A 17,342-nucleotide genomic window follows, 5' to 3' on the forward strand; every position below is an offset into this window, starting at 1 on the left:
TTCATCACTATGTAGTACTAGTATGTCTACATCTCTAGAAAACATGTTTTTAAAGTGAAATAGCATTTTCCTTGACTTTGTAAGGTTTTTGGAAAGAGAATTCTGCTTTAGTCATATTATCGCTCTTTTGAGTGTTTTTTCGCCTTTTCCATATGTTGAAACGTACTTTTACAGTCTTTGAAGCACAAAGAGAATAAATGAATTTATTTCAAAACAAACGAGCATATCTGGTTTGTTTTTCATCACTATGTAGTACTAGTATGTCTACATCTCTAGAAAACATGTTTTTAAAGTGAAATAGCCTTTTCCTTGACTTTGTAAGGTTTTTGGAAAGAGAATTCTGCTTTAGTCATATTATCGCTCTTTTGAGGGTTTTATCGCCTTTGCCGTATTTTGAAACGTACATTTACAGTCTTTGAAGCACAAAGAGAACCAATAAATTCATTTCAAAACAAACGAACATACCTGGTTTGTTTTTCATTACTATGTAGTGCTAGTATGTCTACAACTTTGAAAAACATGTTCTTAAAGAGAAATAGCATTTTCCTTGACTTTGTAAGGTTTTTGGAAAGAGAATTCTGCTTTAGTCATTTTATCGTTCTTTTGAGTGTTTTATCGCCTTTTCCTTATGCTGAAACGTACATTTACAGTCTTTGAAGCACAAGAGAACAAATAAATTCATTTCAAAACAAACGAACATACCTGGTTTGTTTTTCATTACTATGTAGTGCTAGTATGTCTACAACTTTGAAAAACATGTTCTTAAAGAGAAATAGCATTTTCCTTGACTTTGTAAGGTTTTTGGAAAGAGAATTCTGCTTTAGTCATATTATAGCTCTTTTGAGTGTTTTGTCGCCTTTGCCGTATGTTGAAACGTCTTATCACAGTCTCTGAAACACAAAGGGAACGAATAAATACATTTCAAAACAAACGAACATACCTGGTTTGTTTTTCATCATTATGTAGTGCTAGTATGTCTACAACTTTGGAAAACATGTTTTTAAAGTGAAATAGCATTTTCCTTGACTTTGTAAGGTTTTTGGAAAGAGAATTCTGCTTTAGTCATATTATCGCTCTTTTGAGGGTTTTATCGCCTTTTCCGTATTTTGAAACGTACATTTACAGTCTTTGAAGCACAAAGAGAACAAATAAATTCATTTCAAAACAAACGAACATACCTGGTTTGTTTTTCATCACTATGTAGTACTAGTATGTCTACATCTCTAGAAAACTTGTTTTTAAAGTGAAATAGCATTTTCCTTGACTTTGTAAGGTTTTTGGAAAGAGAATTCTGCTTTAGTCATATTATCGCTCTTTTGAGTGTTTTATCGCCTTTTCCTTATGTTGCAACGTACATTTACAGTCTTTGAAGCACAAGAGAACAAATAAATTCATTTCAAAACAAACGAACATACCTGGTTTGTTTTTCATTACTATGTAGTGCTAGTATGTCTACAACTTTGAAAAACATGTTCTTAAAGAGAAATAGCATTTTCCTTGACTTTGTAAGGTTTTTGGAAAGAGAATTCTGCTTTAGTCATTTTATCGTTCTTTTGAGTGTTTTATCGCCTTTTCCTTATGCTGAAACGTACATTTACAGTCTTTGAAGCACAAAGAGAACCAATAAATTCTTTTCAAAACAAACGTACATACCTGGTTTGTTTTTTATCACTATGTAGTACTAGTATGTCTACATCTCTGGAAAACATGTTTTTAAAGTGAAATAGCATTTTCCTTGACTTTGTAAGGTTTTTGGAAAGAGAATTCTGCTTTAGTCATATTATCGCTCTTTTGAGGGTTTTATCGTCTTTGCCGTATTTTGAAACGTACATTTACAGTCTTTGAAGCACAAAGAGAACCAATAAATTCATTTCAAAACAAACGAACATACCTGGTTTGTTTTTCATCACTATGTAGTACTAGTATGTCTACATCTCTGGAAAACATGTTTTTAAAGTGAAATAACATTTTCCTTGACTTTGTAAGGTTTTTGGAAAGAGAATTCTTCTTTAGTCATATTATCGCTCTTTTGAGTGTTTTGTCGCCTTTGCCGTATGTTGAAACATACATTTACAGTCTTTGAAGCACAAAGAGAACCAATAAATTCATTTCAAAACAAACGAACATACCTGGTTTGTTTTTCATCACTATGTAGTACTAGTATGTCTAAATCTCTAGAAAACATGTTTTTAAAGTGAAATAGCATTTTCCTTGACTTTGTAAGGTTTTTGGAAAGAGAATTCTGCTTTAGTCATATTATCGCTCTTTTGAGTGTTTTTTCGCCTTTTCCATATGTTGAAACGTACTTTTACAGTCTTTGAAGCACAAAGAGAATAAATGAATTTATTTCAAAACAAACGAGCATATCTGGTTTGTTTTTCATCACTATGTAGTACTAGTATGTCTACATCTCTAGAAAACATGTTTTTAAAGTGAAATAGCCTTTTCCTTGACTTTGTAAGGTTTTTGGAAAGAGAATTCTGCTTTAGTCATATTATCGCTCTTTTGAGGGTTTTATCGCCTTTGCCGTATTTTGAAACGTACATTTACAGTCTTTGAAGCACAAAGAGAACCAATAAATTCATTTCAAAACAAACGAACATACCTGGTTTGTTTTTCATTACTATGTAGTGCTAGTATGTCTACAACTTTGAAAAACATGTTCTTAAAGAGAAATAGCATTTTCCTTGACTTTGTAAGGTTTTTGGAAAGAGAATTCTGCTTTAGTCATATTATCGCTCTTTTGAGTGTTTTGTCGCCTTTGCCGTATGTTGAAACGTCTTATCACAGTCTCTGAAACACAAAGGGAAGGAATAAATACATTTAAAAACAAACGAACATACCTGGTTTGTTTTTCATCATTATGTAGTGCTAGTATGTCTACAACTTTGAAAAACATGTTCTTAAAGAGAAATAGCATTTTCCTTGACTTTGTAAGGTTTTTGGAAAGAGAATTCTGCTTTAGTCATTTTATCGTTCTTTTGAGTGTTTTATCGCCTTTTCCTTATGCTGAAACGTACATTTACAGTCTTTGAAGCACAAAGAGAACCAATAAATTCTTTTCAAAACAAACGGACATACCTGGTTTGTTTTTTATCACTATGTAGTACTAGTATGTCTACATCTCTGGAAAACATGTTTTTAAAGTGAAATAGCATTTTCCTTGACTTTGTAAGGTTTTTGGAAAGAGAATTCTGCTTTAGTCATATTATAGCTCTTTTGAGTGTTTTGTCGCCTTTGCCGTATGTTGAAACGTCTTATCACAGTCTCTGAAACACAAAGGGAACGAATAAATACATTTCAAAACAAACGAACATACCTGGTTTGTTTTTCATTACTATGTAGTGCTAGTATGTCTACAACTTTGAAAAACATGTTTTTAAAGTGAAATAGCATTTTCCTTGACTTTGTAAGGTTTTTGGAAAGAGAATTCTGCTTTAGTCATATTATCGCTCTTTTGAGTGTTTTACCGCCTTTTCCTTATGTTGAAACGTATATTTACAGTCTTTGAAGCACAAAGAGAACCAATAAATTCATTTCAAAACAAACGAACATACCTGGTTTGTTTTTCATTACTATGTAGTGCTAGTATGTCTACAACTTTGAAAAACATGTTCTTAAAGAGAAATAGCATTTTCCTTGACTTTGTAAGGTTTTTGGAAAGAGAATTCTGCTTTATTCATATTATAGCTCTTTTGAGTGTTTTGTCGCCTTTGCCGTATGTTGAAACGTCTTATCACAGTCTCTGAAACACAAAGGGAACGAATAAATACATTTCAAAACAAACGAACATACCTGGTTTGTTTTTCATCACTATGTAGTGCTAGTATGTCTACAACTTTGGAAAACATGTTTTTAAAGTGAAATAGCATTTTCCTTGACTTTGTAAGGTTTTTGGAAAGAGAATTCTGCTTTAGTCATATTATCGCTCTTTTGAGTGTTTTTTCGCCTTTTCCATATGTTGAAACGTACTTTTACAGTCTTTGAAGCAAAAAGAGAACAAATGAATTTATTTCAAAACAAACGAGATTACTTGGTTTGTTTTTCATCACTATGTAGTGCTAGTATGTCTACAACATTGGAAAACATGTTTTTAAAGTGAAATAGCATTTTCCTTGACTTTGTAAGGTTTTTGGAAAGAGAATTCTGCTTTAGTCATATTATCGCTGTCTTGAGTGTTTTATCGCCTTTTCCGTATTTTGAAACGTACATTTACAGTCTTTGAAACACAAAGAGAACAAATAAATTCTTTTCAAAACAAACGAACATACCTGGTTTGTTTTTCATTACTATGTAATACTAGTATGTCTACAACTTTGGAAAACATGTTTTTAAAGTGAAATAGCATTTTCCTTGACTTTGTAAGGTTTTTGGAAAGAGAATTCTGCTTTAGTCATATTATCGCTGTCTTGAGTGTTTTATTGCCTTTTCCGTATTTTGAAACGTACATTTACAGTCTTTGAAACACAAAAAGAACAAATAAATTCTTTTCAAAACAAACGAACATACCTGGTTTGTTTTTCATTACTATGTAATACTAGTATGTCTACAACTTTGGAAAACATGTTTTTAAAGTGAAATAGCATTTTCCTTGACTTTGTAAGGTTTTTGGAAAGAGAATTCTGCTTTAGTCATATTATCGCTCTTTTGAGTGTTTTTTCGCCTTTTCCATATGTTGAAACGTACTTTTACAGTCTTTGAAGCACAAAGAGAATAAATGAATTTATTTCAAAACAAACGAGCATATCTGGTTTGTTTTTCATCACTATGTAGTACTAGTATGTCTACATCTCTGGAAAACATGTTTTTAAAGTGAAATAGCCTTTTCCTTGACTTTGTAAGGTTTTTGGAAAGAGAATTCTGCTTTAGTCATTTTATCGCTGTCTTGAGTGTTTTATCGCCTTTTCCGTATTTTGAAACGTACATTTACAGTCTTTGAAGCACAAAGAGAACAAATAAATTCATTTCAAAACAAACGAACATACCTGGTTTGTTTTTCATTACTATGTAGTGCTAGTATGTCTACAACTTTGAAAACCATGTTTTTAAAGTGAAATAGCATTTTCCTTGACTTTGTAAGGTTTTTGGAAAGAGAATTCTGCTTTAGTCATATTATCGCTGTCTTGAGTGTTTTATCGCCTTTTCCGTATTTTGAAACGTACTTTTACAGTCTTTGAAGCACAAAGAGAACCAATAAATTCATTTCAAAACAAACGAACATACCTGGTTTGTTTTTCATTACTATGTAGTGCTAGTATGTCTACAACTTTGAAAAACATGTTCTTAAAGAGAAATAGCATTTTCCTTGACTTTGTAAGGTTTTTGGAAAGAGAATTCTGCTTTAGTCATTTTATCGTTCTTTTGAGTGTTTTATCGCCTTTTCCTTATGCTGAAACGTACATTTACAGTCTTTGAAGCACAAGAGAACAAATAAATTCATTTCAAAACAAACGAACATACCTGGTTTGTTTTTCATTACTATGTAGTGCTAGTATGTCTACAACTTTGAAAAACATGTTCTTAAAGAGAAATAGCATTTTCCTTGACTTTGTAAGGTTTTTGGAAAGAGAATTCTGCTTTAGTCATATTATAGCTCTTTTGAGTGTTTTGTCGCCTTTGCCGTATGTTGAAACGTCTTATCACAGTCTCTGAAACACAAAGGGAACGAATAAATACATTTCAAAACAAACGAACATACCTGGTTTGTTTTTCATCATTATGTAGTGCTAGTATGTCTACAACTTTGGAAAACATGTTTTTAAAGTGAAATAGCATTTTCCTTGACTTTGTAAGGTTTTTGGAAAGAGAATTCTGCTTTAGTCATATTATCGCTCTTTTGAGGGTTTTATCGCCTTTTCCGTATTTTGAAACGTACATTTACAGTCTTTGAAGCACAAAGAGAACAAATAAATTCATTTCAAAACAAACGAACATACCTGGTTTGTTTTTCATCACTATGTAGTACTAGTATGTCTACATCTCTAGAAAACTTGTTTTTAAAGTGAAATAGCATTTTCCTTGACTTTGTAAGGTTTTTGGAAAGAGAATTCTGCTTTAGTCATATTATCGCTCTTTTGAGTGTTTTATCGCCTTTTCCTTATGTTGCAACGTACATTTACAGTCTTTGAAGCACAAGAGAACAAATAAATTCATTTCAAAACAAACGAACATACCTGGTTTGTTTTTCATTACTATGTAGTGCTAGTATGTCTACAACTTTGAAAAACATGTTCTTAAAGAGAAATAGCATTTTCCTTGACTTTGTAAGGTTTTTGGAAAGAGAATTCTGCTTTAGTCATTTTATCGTTCTTTTGAGTGTTTTATCGCCTTTTCCTTATGCTGAAACGTACATTTACAGTCTTTGAAGCACAAAGAGAACCAATAAATTCTTTTCAAAACAAACGTACATACCTGGTTTGTTTTTTATCACTATGTAGTACTAGTATGTCTACATCTCTGGAAAACATGTTTTTAAAGTGAAATAGCATTTTCCTTGACTTTGTAAGGTTTTTGGAAAGAGAATTCTGCTTTAGTCATATTATCGCTCTTTTGAGGGTTTTATCGTCTTTGCCGTATTTTGAAACGTACATTTACAGTCTTTGAAGCACAAAGAGAACCAATAAATTCATTTCAAAACAAACGAACATACCTGGTTTGTTTTTCATCACTATGTAGTACTAGTATGTCTACATCTCTGGAAAACATGTTTTTAAAGTGAAATAACATTTTCCTTGACTTTGTAAGGTTTTTGGAAAGAGAATTCTTCTTTAGTCATATTATCGCTCTTTTGAGTGTTTTGTCGCCTTTGCCGTATGTTGAAACATACATTTACAGTCTTTGAAGCACAAAGAGAACCAATAAATTCATTTCAAAACAAACGAACATACCTGGTTTGTTTTTCATCACTATGTAGTACTAGTATGTCTACATCTCTAGAAAACATGTTTTTAAAGTGAAATAGCATTTTCCTTGACTTTGTAAGGTTTTTGGAAAGAGAATTCTGCTTTAGTCATATTATCGCTCTTTTGAGTGTTTTTTCGCCTTTTCCATATGTTGAAACGTACTTTTACAGTCTTTGAAGCACAAAGAGAATAAATGAATTTATTTCAAAACAAACGAGCATATCTGGTTTGTTTTTCATCACTATGTAGTACTAGTATGTCTACATCTCTAGAAAACATGTTTTTAAAGTGAAATAGCCTTTTCCTTGACTTTGTAAGGTTTTTGGAAAGAGAATTCTGCTTTAGTCATATTATCGCTCTTTTGAGGGTTTTATCGCCTTTGCCGTATTTTGAAACGTACATTTACAGTCTTTGAAGCACAAAGAGAACCAATAAATTCATTTCAAAACAAACGAACATACCTGGTTTGTTTTTCATTACTATGTAGTGCTAGTATGTCTACAACTTTGAAAAACATGTTCTTAAAGAGAAATAGCATTTTCCTTGACTTTGTAAGGTTTTTGGAAAGAGAATTCTGCTTTAGTCATATTATCGCTCTTTTGAGTGTTTTGTCGCCTTTGCCGTATGTTGAAACGTCTTATCACAGTCTCTGAAACACAAAGGGAAGGAATAAATACATTTAAAAACAAACGAACATACCTGGTTTGTTTTTCATCATTATGTAGTGCTAGTATGTCTACAACTTTGAAAAACATGTTCTTAAAGAGAAATAGCATTTTCCTTGACTTTGTAAGGTTTTTGGAAAGAGAATTCTGCTTTAGTCATTTTATCGTTCTTTTGAGTGTTTTATCGCCTTTTCCTTATGCTGAAACGTACATTTACAGTCTTTGAAGCACAAAGAGAACCAATAAATTCTTTTCAAAACAAACGGACATACCTGGTTTGTTTTTTATCACTATGTAGTACTAGTATGTCTACATCTCTGGAAAACATGTTTTTAAAGTGAAATAGCATTTTCCTTGACTTTGTAAGGTTTTTGGAAAGAGAATTCTGCTTTAGTCATATTATAGCTCTTTTGAGTGTTTTGTCGCCTTTGCCGTATGTTGAAACGTCTTATCACAGTCTCTGAAACACAAAGGGAACGAATAAATACATTTCAAAACAAACGAACATACCTGGTTTGTTTTTCATTACTATGTAGTGCTAGTATGTCTACAACTTTGAAAAACATGTTTTTAAAGTGAAATAGCATTTTCCTTGACTTTGTAAGGTTTTTGGAAAGAGAATTCTGCTTTAGTCATATTATCGCTCTTTTGAGTGTTTTACCGCCTTTTCCTTATGTTGAAACGTATATTTACAGTCTTTGAAGCACAACGAGAACCAATAAATTCATTTCAAAACAAACGAACATACCTGGTTTGTTTTTCATTACTATGTAGTGCTAGTATGTCTACAACTTTGAAAAACATGTTCTTAAAGAGAAATAGCATTTTCCTTGACTTTGTAAGGTTTTTGGAAAGAGAATTCTGCTTTATTCATATTATAGCTCTTTTGAGTGTTTTGTCGCCTTTGCCGTATGTTGAAACGTCTTATCACAGTCTCTGAAACACAAAGGGAACGAATAAATACATTTCAAAACAAACGAACATACCTGGTTTGTTTTTCATCACTATGTAGTGCTAGTATGTCTACAACTTTGGAAAACATGTTTTTAAAGTGAAATAGCATTTTCCTTGACTTTGTAAGGTTTTTGGAAAGAGAATTCTGCTTTAGTCATATTATCGCTCTTTTGAGTGTTTTTTCGCCTTTTCCATATGTTGAAACGTACTTTTACAGTCTTTGAAGCAAAAAGAGAACAAATGAATTTATTTCAAAACAAACGAGATTACTTGGTTTGTTTTTCATCACTATGTAGTGCTAGTATGTCTACAACATTGGAAAACATGTTTTTAAAGTGAAATAGCATTTTCCTTGACTTTGTAAGGTTTTTGGAAAGAGAATTCTGCTTTAGTCATATTATCGCTGTCTTGAGTGTTTTATCGCCTTTTCCGTATTTTGAAACGTACATTTACAGTCTTTGAAACACAAAGAGAACAAATAAATTCTTTTCAAAACAAACGAACATACCTGGTTTGTTTTTCATTACTATGTAATACTAGTATGTCTACAACTTTGGAAAACATGTTTTTAAAGTGAAATAGCATTTTCCTTGACTTTGTAAGGTTTTTGGAAAGAGAATTCTGCTTTAGTCATATTATCGCTGTCTTGAGTGTTTTATTGCCTTTTCCGTATTTTGAAACGTACATTTACAGTCTTTGAAACACAAAAAGAACAAATAAATTCTTTTCAAAACAAACGAACATACCTGGTTTGTTTTTCATTACTATGTAATACTAGTATGTCTACAACTTTGGAAAACATGTTTTTAAAGTGAAATAGCATTTTCCTTGACTTTGTAAGGTTTTTGGAAAGAGAATTCTGCTTTAGTCATATTATCGCTCTTTTGAGTGTTTTTTCGCCTTTTCCATATGTTGAAACGTACTTTTACAGTCTTTGAAGCACAAAGAGAATAAATGAATTTATTTCAAAACAAACGAGCATATCTGGTTTGTTTTTCATCACTATGTAGTACTAGTATGTCTACATCTCTGGAAAACATGTTTTTAAAGTGAAATAGCCTTTTCCTTGACTTTGTAAGGTTTTTGGAAAGAGAATTCTGCTTTAGTCATTTTATCGCTGTCTTGAGTGTTTTATCGCCTTTTCCGTATTTTGAAACGTACATTTACAGTCTTTGAAGCACAAAGAGAACAAATAAATTCATTTCAAAACAAACGAACATACCTGGTTTGTTTTTCATTACTATGTAGTGCTAGTATGTCTACAACTTTGAAAACCATGTTTTTAAAGTGAAATAGCATTTTCCTTGACTTTGTAAGGTTTTTGGAAAGAGAATTCTGCTTTAGTCATATTATCGCTGTCTTGAGTGTTTTATCGCCTTTTCCGTATTTTGAAACGTACTTTTACAGTCTTTGAAGCACAAAGAGAACCAATAAATTCATTTCAAAACAAACGAACATACCTGGTTTGTTTTTCATCACTATGTAGTACTAGTATGTCTACAACTTTGGAAAACATGTTTTTAAAGTGAAATAGCATTTTCCTTGACTTTGTAAGGTTTTTGGAATGAGAATTCTGCTTTAGTCATATTATCGCTCTTTTGAGGGTTTTATCGCCTTTTCCGTATTTTGAAACGTACATTTACAGTCTTTGAAGCACAAAGAGAACCAATAAATTCATTTCAAAACAAACGAACATACCTGGTTTGTTTTTCATCACTATGTAGTACTAGTATGTCTACATCTCTAGAAAACTTGTTTTTAAAGTGAAATAGCATTTTCCTTGACTTTGTAAGGTTTTTGGAAAGAGAATTCTGCTTTAGTCATATTATCGCTCTTTTGAGTGTTTTATCGCCTTTTCGTTATGTTGCAACGTACATTTACAGTCTTTGAAGCACAAGAGAACAAATAAATTCATTTCAAAACAAACGAACATACCTGGTTTGTTTTTCATCACTATGTAGTACTAGTATGTCTACATCTCTGGAAAACATGTTTTTAAAGTGAAATAGCATTTTCCTTGACTTTGTAAGGTTTTTGGAAAGAGAATTCTGCTTTATTCATATTATAGCTCTTTTGAGTGTTTTGTCGCCTTTGCCGTATGTTGAAACGTCTTATCACAGTCTCTGAAACACAAAGGGAACGAATAAATACATTTCAAAACAAACGAACATACCTGGTTTGTTTTTCATCATTATGTAGTGCTAGTATGTCTACAACTTTGGAAAACATGTTTTTAAAGTGAAATAGCATTTTCCTTGACTTTGTAAGGTTTTTGGAAAGAGAATTCTGCTTTAGTCATATTATCGCTGTCTTGAGTGTTTTATCGCCTTTGCCGTATTTTGAAACGTACATTTACAGTCTTTGAAACACAAAGAGAACAAATAAATTCATTTCAAAACAAACGAACATACCTGGTTTGTTTTTCATTACTATGTAGTGCTAGTATGTCTACAACTTTGAAAAACATGTTCTTAAAGAGAAATAGCATTTTCCTTGACTTTGTAAGGTTTTTGGAAAGAGAATTCTGCTTTATTCATATTATAGCTCTTTTGAGTGTTTTGTCGCCTTTGCCGTATGTTGAAACGTCTTATCACAGTCTCTGAAACACAAAGGGAACGAATAAATACATTTCAAAACAAACGAACATACCTGGTTTGTTTTTCATCACTATGTAGTGCTAGTATGTCTACAACTTTGGAAAACATGTTTTTAAAGTGAAATAGCATTTTCCTTGACTTTGTAAGGTTTTTGGAAAGAGAATTCTGCTTTAGTCATATTATCGCTCTTTTGAGTGTTTTTTCGCCTTTTCCATATGTTGAAACGTACTTTTACAGTCTTTGAAGCAAAAAGAGAACAAATGAATTTATTTCAAAACAAACGAGATTACTTGGTTTGTTTTTCATCACTATGTAGTGCTAGTATGTCTACAACATTGGAAAACATGTTTTTAAAGTGAAATAGCATTTTCCTTGACTTTGTAAGGTTTTTGGAAAGAGAATTCTGCTTTAGTCATATTATCGCTGTCTTGAGTGTTTTATCGCCTTTTCCGTATTTTGAAACGTACATTTACAGTCTTTGAAACACAAAGAGAACAAATAAATTCTTTTCAAAACAAACGAACATACCTGGTTTGTTTTTCATTACTATGTAATACTAGTATGTCTACAACTTTGGAAAACATGTTTTTAAAGTGAAATAGCATTTTCCTTGACTTTGTAAGGTTTTTGGAAAGAGAATTCTGCTTTAGTCATATTATCGCTGTCTTGAGTGTTTTATTGCCTTTTCCGTATTTTGAAACGTACATTTACAGTCTTTGAAACACAAAAAGAACAAATAAATTCTTTTCAAAACAAACGAACATACCTGGTTTGTTTTTCATTACTATGTAATACTAGTATGTCTACAACTTTGGAAAACATGTTTTTAAAGTGAAATAGCATTTTCCTTGACTTTGTAAGGTTTTTGGAAAGAGAATTCTGCTTTAGTCATATTATCGCTCTTTTGAGTGTTTTTTCGCCTTTTCCATATGTTGAAACGTACTTTTACAGTCTTTGAAGCACAAAGAGAATAAATGAATTTATTTCAAAACAAACGAGCATATCTGGTTTGTTTTTCATCACTATGTAGTACTAGTATGTCTACATCTCTGGAAAACATGTTTTTAAAGTGAAATAGCCTTTTCCTTGACTTTGTAAGGTTTTTGGAAAGAGAATTCTGCTTTAGTCATTTTATCGCTGTCTTGAGTGTTTTATCGCCTTTTCCGTATTTTGAAACGTACATTTACAGTCTTTGAAGCACAAAGAGAACAAATAAATTCATTTCAAAACAAACGAACATACCTGGTTTGTTTTTCATTACTATGTAGTGCTAGTATGTCTACAACTTTGAAAACCATGTTTTTAAAGTGAAATAGCATTTTCCTTGACTTTGTAAGGTTTTTGGAAAGAGAATTCTGCTTTAGTCATATTATCGCTGTCTTGAGTGTTTTATCGCCTTTTCCGTATTTTGAAACGTACTTTTACAGTCTTTGAAGCACAAAGAGAACCAATAAATTCATTTCAAAACAAACGAACATACCTGGTTTGTTTTTCATCACTATGTAGTACTAGTATGTCTACAACTTTGGAAAACATGTTTTTAAAGTGAAATAGCATTTTCCTTGACTTTGTAAGGTTTTTGGAATGAGAATTCTGCTTTAGTCATATTATCGCTCTTTTGAGGGTTTTATCGCCTTTTCCGTATTTTGAAACGTACATTTACAGTCTTTGAAGCACAAAGAGAACCAATAAATTCATTTCAAAACAAACGAACATACCTGGTTTGTTTTTCATCACTATGTAGTACTAGTATGTCTACATCTCTAGAAAACTTGTTTTTAAAGTGAAATAGCATTTTCCTTGACTTTGTAAGGTTTTTGGAAAGAGAATTCTGCTTTAGTCATATTATCGCTCTTTTGAGTGTTTTATCGCCTTTTCGTTATGTTGCAACGTACATTTACAGTCTTTGAAGCACAAGAGAACAAATAAATTCATTTCAAAACAAACGAACATACCTGGTTTGTTTTTCATCACTATGTAGTACTAGTATGTCTACATCTCTGGAAAACATGTTTTTAAAGTGAAATAGCATTTTCCTTGACTTTGTAAGGTTTTTGGAAAGAGAATTCTGCTTTATTCATATTATAGCTCTTTTGAGTGTTTTGTCGCCTTTGCCGTATGTTGAAACGTCTTATCACAGTCTCTGAAACACAAAGGGAACGAATAAATACATTTCAAAACAAACGAACATACCTGGTTTGTTTTTCATCATTATGTAGTGCTAGTATGTCTACAACTTTGGAAAACATGTTTTTAAAGTGAAATAGCATTTTCCTTGACTTTGTAAGGTTTTTGGAAAGAGAATTCTGCTTTAGTCATATTATCGCTGTCTTGAGTGTTTTATCGCCTTTGCCGTATTTTGAAACGTACATTTACAGTCTTTGAAACACAAAGAGAACAAATAAATTCATTTCAAAACAAACGAACATACCTGGTTTGTTTTTCATTACTATGTAGTGCTAGTATGTCTACAACTTTGAAAAACATGTTCTTAAAGAGAAATAGCATTTTCCTTGACTTTGTAAGGTTTTTGGAAAGAGAATTCTGCTTTAGTCATATTATCGCTGTCTTGAGTGTTTTATCGCCTTTTCCGTATTTTGAAACGTACATTTACAGTCTTTGAAACACAAAGAGAACAAATAAATTCTTTTCAAAACAAACGAACATACCTGGTTTGTTTTTCATTACTATGTAGTGCTAGTATGTCTACAACTTTGAAAAACATGTTCTTAAAGAGAAATAGCATTTTCCTTGACTTTGTAAGGTTTTTGGAAAGAGAATTCTGCTTTAGTCATTTTATCGTTCTTTTGAGTGTTTTATCGCCTTTTCCTTATGCTGAAACGTACATTTACAGTCTTTGAAGCACAAAGAGAACCAATAAATTCTTTTCAAAACAAACGGACATACCTGGTTTGTTTTTTATCACTATGTAGTACTAGTATGTCTACATCTCTGGAAAACATGTTTTTAAAGTGAAATAGCATTTTCCTTGACTTTGTAAGGTTTTTGGAAAGAGAATTCTGCTTTATTCATATTATAGCTCTTTTGAGTGTTTTGTCGCCTTTGCCGTATGTTGAAACGTCTTATCACAGTCTCTGAAACACAAAGGGAACGAATAAATACATTTCAAAACAAACGAACATACCTGGTTTGTTTTTCATCATTATGTAGTGCTAGTATGTCTACAACTTTGGAAAACATGTTTTTAAAGTGAAATAGCATTTTCCTTGACTTTGTAAGGTTTTTGGAAAGAGAATTCTGCTTTAGTCATATTATCGCTGTCTTGAGTGTTTTATCGCCTTTTCCGTATTTTGAAACGTACATTTACAGTCTTTGAAACACAAAGAGAACAAATAAATTCTTTTCAAAACAAACGAACATACCTGGTTTGTTTTTCATTACTATGTAGTGCTAGTATGTCTACAACTTTGAAAAACATGTTCTTAAAGAGAAATAGCATTTTCCTTGACTTTGTAAGGTTTTTGGAAAGAGAATTCTGCTTTAGTCATTTTATCGTTCTTTTGAGTGTTTTATCGCCTTTTCCTTATGCTGAAACGTACATTTACAGTCTTTGAAGCACAAAGAGAACCAATAAATTCTTTTCAAAACAAACGGACATACCTGGTTTGTTTTTTATCACTATGTAGTACTAGTATGTCTACATCTCTGGAAAACATGTTTTTAAAGTGAAATAGCATTTTCCTTGACTTTGTAAGGTTTTTGGAAAGAGAATTCTGCTTTATTCATATTATAGCTCTTTTGAGTGTTTTGTCGCCTTTGCCGTATGTTGAAACGTCTTATCACAGTCTCTGAAACACAAAGGGAACGAATAAATACATTTCAAAACAAACGAACATACCTGGTTTGTTTTTCATCATTATGTAGTGCTAGTATGTCTACAACTTTGGAAAACATGTTTTTAAAGTGAAATAGCATTTTCCTTGACTTTGTAAGGTTTTTGGAAAGAGAATTCTGCTTTAGTCATATTATCGCTGTCTTGAGTGTTTTATCGCCTTTTCCGTATTTTGAAACGTACATTTACAGTCTTTGAAACACAAAGAGAACAAATAAATTCTTTTCAAAACAAACGAACATACCTGGTTTGTTTTTCATTACTATGTAGTGCTAGTATGTCTACAACTTTGAAAAACATGTTCTTAAAGAGAAATAGCATTTTCCTTGACTTTGTAAGGTTTTTGGAAAGAGAATTCTGCTTTAGTCATATTATCGCTGTCTTGAGTGTTTTATCGCCTTTTCCGTATTTTGAAACGTACATTTACAGTCTTTGAAACACAAAGAGAACAAATAAATTCTTTTCAAAACAAACGAACATACCTGGTTTGTTTTTCATTACTATGTAGTGCTAGTATGTCTACAACTTTGAAAAACATGTTCTTAAAGAGAAATAGCATTTTCCTTGACTTTGTAAGGTTTTTGGAAAGAGAATTCTGCTTTAGTCATTTTATCGTTCTTTTGAGTGTTTTATCGCCTTTTCCTTATGCTGAAACGTACATTTACAGTCTTTGAAGCACAAAGAGAACCAATAAATTCTTTTCAAAACAAACGGACATACCTGGTTTGTTTTTTATCACTATGTAGTACTAGTATGTCTACATCTCTGGAAAACATGTTTTTAAAGTGAAATAGCATTTTCCTTGACTTTGTAAGGTTTTTGGAAAGAGAATTCTGCTTTATTCATATTATAGCTCTTTTGAGTGTTTTGTCGCCTTTGCCGTATGTTGAAACGTCTTATCACAGTCTCTGAAACACAAAGGGAACGAATAAATACATTTCAAAACAAACGAACATACCTGGTTTGTTTTTCATCATTATGTAGTGCTAGTATGTCTACAACTTTGGAAAACATGTTTTTAAAGTGAAATAGCATTTTCCTTGACTTTGTAAGGTTTTTGGAAAGAGAATTCTGCTTTAGTCATATTATCACTCTTTTGAGTGTTTTTTCGCCTTTTCCATATGTTGAAACGTACTTTTACAGTCTTTGAAGCAAAAAGAGAACAAATGAATTTATTTCAAAACAAACGAGATTACCTGGTTTGTTTTTCATCACTATGTAGTGCTAGTATGTCTACAACATTGGAAAACATGTTTTTAAAGTGAAATAGCATTTTCCTTGACTTTGTAAGGTTTTTGGAAAGAGAATTCTGCTTTAGTCATATTATCGCTGTCTTGAGTGTTTTATCGCCTTTTCCGTATTTTGAAACGTACATTTACAGTCTTTGAAGCAAAAAGAGAACAAATGAATTTATTTCAAAACAAACGAGATTACCTGGTTTGTTTTTCATCACTATGTAGTGCTAGTATGTCTACAACATTGGAAAACATGTTTTTAAAGTGAAATAGCATTTTCCTTGACTTTGTAAGGTTTTTGGAAAGAGAATTCTGCTTTAGTCATATTATCGCTGTCTTGAGTGTTTTATCGCCTTTTCCGTATTTTGAAACGTACATTTACAGTCTTTGAAACACAAAGAGAACAAATAAATTCTTTTCAAAACAAACGAACATACCTGGTTTGTTTTTCATTACTATGTAGTGCTAGTATGTCTACAACTTTGAAAAACATGTTCTTAAAGAGAAATAGCATTTTCCTTGACTTTGTAAGGTTTTTGGAAAGAGAATTCTGCTTTAGTCATTTTATCGTTCTTTTGAGTGTTTTATCGCCTTTTCCTTATGCTGAAATGTACATTTACAGTCTTTGAAGCACAAAGAGAACCAATAAATTCTTTTCAAAACAAACGGACATACCTGGTTTGTTTTTTATCACTATGTAGTACTAGTATGTCTACATCTCTGGAAAACATGTTTTTAAAGTGAAATAGCATTTTCCTTGACTTTGTAAGGTTTTTGGAAAGAGAATTCTGCTTTATTCATATTATAGCTCTTTTGAGTGTTTTGTCGCCTTTGCCGTATCTTGAAACGTCTTATCACAGTCTCTGAAACACAAAGGGAACGAATAAATACATTTCAAAACAAACGAACATACCTGGTTTGTTTTTCATCATTATGTAGTGCTAGTATGTCTACAACTTTGGAAAACATGTTTTTAAAGTGAAATAGCATTTTCCTTGACTTTGTAAGGTTTTTGGAAAGAGAATTCTGCTTTAGTCATATTATCGCTCTTTTGAGTGTTTTTTCGCCTTTTCCATATGTTGAAACGTACTTTTACAGTCTTTGAAGCAAAAAGAGAACAAATGAATTTATTTCAA

This window comes from Salminus brasiliensis, chromosome 2 (genome assembly GCF_030463535.1).
Source record: "Salminus brasiliensis chromosome 2, fSalBra1.hap2, whole genome shotgun sequence".
In the NCBI taxonomy this organism is placed as follows: domain Eukaryota; kingdom Metazoa; phylum Chordata; class Actinopteri; order Characiformes; family Bryconidae; genus Salminus; species Salminus brasiliensis.